At 39.3% G+C, this 3,889-nt stretch overlaps 1 pseudogene; it reads right to left on the reverse strand.

Moving 5' to 3' along the window:
- Positions 1-431: 431 nt before the first annotated feature.
- LOC112455566 lies at positions 432-2,992 on the reverse strand (annotated as a pseudogene).
- Between the last annotated feature and the right edge of the window lie 897 nt (positions 2,993-3,889).

The raw sequence follows: 3,889 nt of genomic DNA on the forward strand, positions 1-3,889 counted from the left end.
TGTGTGTGTGTGTGTGTGTGTGTACGGATTTTTTGTACACGCATCTACTTCTACAATTTTTTAGATACCTGGTTGAAATTTTTAAAGAGGTTAAGTTTTTAAAGAGTTAGGTGTGCGAGTAGAAACCTGCACATTGCTTGATTAGAGTTTTTAAGTGTTTAAGTAGAAACCTTCGCACACAAAGCTTCCTCTATGAGGAAGCCAACACAAATAAATACTGAAAATTATACATTGAAAAAAATAATGCTTCATCAACTTGCACACTTAATAACTATGAGGAAGCAATGTGCAAGTTTCAACTTGCACAATTTCATCTTTTTTTAGATTATGGTACCGTTTCGTTGTTCTGTCAGGAATATCATTTTATCTTTGCGTATATTAACGAAAAAGGATGAGGCACTTTTCACGTCTGCTGCTCTAATTTGTCGTTATTATAGCTTAATTTGAGCCACGTTATTAGCAAGTTTTGCCACGAAAACGTCCCACTTGACTTGACATTTGCCATTTGCCCAACGCACTCCGCTGTTGTCGTTTGCTCAAGCTGCTGTAGGTCAATGAGTTAATCATCAGTTGCTTGAGACTCCTGAGATCTGAGTTGGCGCTCATGATACTCATGATGGTCTCGTAAAAGTCGTAACTCAGTCCCTTAGTACCTCAGACTCCCGGGTCGTCGTTAGAGACCATCACGGGCGAGCCCGATGCGAACAAACTGGCCGCGGGATGATTCCTCATGTCCTCCACAAGACCGAGAACCTAGTTTGAAACCCATCGCAGACCTCCACTGCGATTTCTAACTGCTGCACTAACTTCCAGAGGAGCGGATGCTTTGTTATCGGCGCGTATCTGAAGAAATACCGCAAATGTTGATGTTTAAAACCAGTATTTTAAAGTGAAGTTAGGCAAATATTCTTGGTATACCTACTAAAACTCATTTTACTAAATTTTGGAATAAAAATTTAGACAACCCGAGACACTACGAAATAACTCTAGATAAATAAGGGAAAATTATAAATTGCTTTTTGCATCTGATTTCTTAATTATTTTTTATGTTTTAATTCAATGTTTAATTCACATCATTAATTATTTTCTTCTGTTTGTTTTACTTACCCGCGGCTGATGCGTTTGGTGTTGAGCAAGAAAGCATCGAAGAGATTCAAGTCGGTCGACGTTCCGTACCATTTCGTCGCCGGCGTGAAAGAAAAATGGAATTCCCGGTTCAACGGTACTCAATTTGTCGGACAATTATTTACTGAGGGATTTCCCCTTGTCCTTCTGGTCGACCAAGTCGAAACCAGCGATAAAATCCGGATAGTGACGTCTTAGCTGTAATCAACGTTTTCAGGTAGTTCTCTACTCTTTCTTGGTTGACGAGACGTCGTGGCGCGTATATGATCTTAGCACCAATGAAGTCCGGATGATTCTTTACAAATCTGTCGCGTTTATTATGTTACGTTATCTCGCTCGAAATATTTCTTGTAGCCGCCGAATATCGAAGTATAACCAGCAAAACAAAATAACTTCTTTCATGAAATTTTACTTTCGAGACCACCAATTGGGAAAATTGTTGTATCTCATTTATTTATTGAGAAATAGAAAAAATATTGTTGCGAGTATTGTTGTATCTTATTTATTTATTATTTTACTAATCTGAAGCTAGAGAAATAAGATAATTGAAAAAAAAGCATCTTGCCTATCAGTAACGTTCTAGAGGATCTGCACCATTTTGAACGGCCCTTACGTCTTACCGTCGAGATCGTATATCGACGACAACGTTGATCGTATCTCTGCGTACATCACGTTGTCCTCGTAGAGTTCCTGGAGATTGCGATAATGGAGGTCCTCGAAGACGGGTCGGTACGATACGAGGAACCTCCACGCCTTGAAGACGCTATCGAACTTCTCCCATGCCTTGTCGACGGTGTTGTAAACGCTGTTCGGGTTTTCTGTGACCATGCAAATTGCAATCATTGCTGGGCACGTCAAAGAATTTGAGCCGCAGGATGCTGTTCTTATCGCACACATACAGATGTTCGCGATAAGCCAGGTTGTTGAACCGATAGTGGAGCGAGGCGATAGCGGAACCGTGAGCGTGGAGAACAGCACCCTTAGGCATGTGCAGGATCTTGAACACCTCGGATTTCTCGATTTCCGGTATCACTTCCATGAAGTTGTGCGATGGCAAGAAGGCCGATGATGAAACCTAAGGAAAATGCGAAGATCCCGGTGCCGTGAACCAAGCGTTAGAAAATTAAAGTTATACCTAAAGTATAACTTTGAGTCTTTTGTTAACATTCATTTTCGCATTACGCTTCTTAAGTTATACCACCCACTATCGGTCTTTTATTATCTAGCGTGTTTTTGGGTAAAAATTACGTTAAAATGTCACGTCCGATAAATTGTAGGACATGTCCGTCGTGAAAGCGGATATTCTAATGTGTTCTCACGCTGTGAATGGTTCACGGTTTCGTGCACAATCATTGATAATGTTTTAAAACACGTTATTTGAAATAATTTGAAATATGTGCGAGAAAGTCGCTCAGAAAGCGTATGCTTTCAAACAAAGATAATTTGAGGAGTGAGATTATCCAAGTTACCGTAGAGATAATATGCTGTGACATAATTCTTTTACAAAGGAGCGAAAAAAGCATTGGGCAATCAGAGTTCGTTCCGTGAAAAAATTAATGCGACGATAATTAATGCGTTAATTATTATTAGGTAACCAAAAAAGCTTGTGCAATTTTTAGTTAAGTTCACTGCACAATGAATTATTTTATTTTATAATAATTTGCAGAGTATAAGTTATTTTTATGTGCATTATAAGGAATATATAAATCGCATCAATTAATCAGCGCACTTTGACTTGATATGTTTTGTTGCGAGGTCCTATGCAAAAACCGGGGCAGCGATAGACCGAAGCTCTCGAGGGGTTGCACGAGGATCGTCTACAGCAGCAGATCAGGATCGCCAAAGTGAACAAGATCGCCCTGGCCATGATCGTAGAGAACTATTTACAGCCGCGAGTTATTGTCGTTGTTGAGTCTTTTGGAGCCTTAGCAGACTACCTCGTTGAAAAGACACGTGCGTACTCAATAGATCTGTGTGATGTGAACGTCGCGGCCGCTCGATCTCCATTGAACGACTCTTACCATCGTGTTCATCATTATAGATACGTGAGAAGGAACGTGTGTACGAGCGTGACCAGTAAACTCATTGGCACTCAATCAATCAATAATCTTTATTTCTCTCCCCTAACTCATTGGCACTCGTAGACCACCTGCGTCGTTGACGACTAACAATGACATGTGCGTCCATTGACCTTTCGTATAAATCAAACGTGATGACAAAACTCTGTTTCGCGAATCAACAACGAATCGGTAACAAATGAATGGAATTAGTCTGTTATCGATTAAAGAAATGAACTATTAAACCAGATTATACAGAGTAAGTTTTATTTCGTGTGTCAAATATTTCCGCCAAATATCTCAGAAATTATTGGTTTATTGTTTCAGATAAAAGTTGGAGGGTTCAATTTTAATCAATTCGCATTGATATATAGTTACACAGTTCTTAGACCAGTCCGCGGAAACTTCTTATCTTGTCACTTCCAGTTTACGCAGTTTATTATTTACGTAGCACTATACCTTTCGCCAGTTCAGTATTATATATTCTTCTGTATTTCTATTTTCCTGCAGGTATTTAATATTGCATAACAGAAGAGTTGCTCAACAAATTCTTATTTTGCGAGACACGCAACGTTATATTAACGTCGTACTATATATAAAAACGAATTCTTTTCTTCGATAAACGAGATATATGCGATGTTGAAAAAGGGCTCCGATGAGAAATCGAGGCGACTCGGTCGTATTAAAATTTAATGTGCGGATGACAA

This window comes from Temnothorax curvispinosus, unplaced genomic scaffold (assembly GCF_003070985.1).
Source record: "Temnothorax curvispinosus isolate PA1 unplaced genomic scaffold, ASM307098v1 QBEX01006204.1, whole genome shotgun sequence".
Lineage (NCBI taxonomy): Eukaryota > Metazoa > Arthropoda > Insecta > Hymenoptera > Formicidae > Temnothorax > Temnothorax curvispinosus.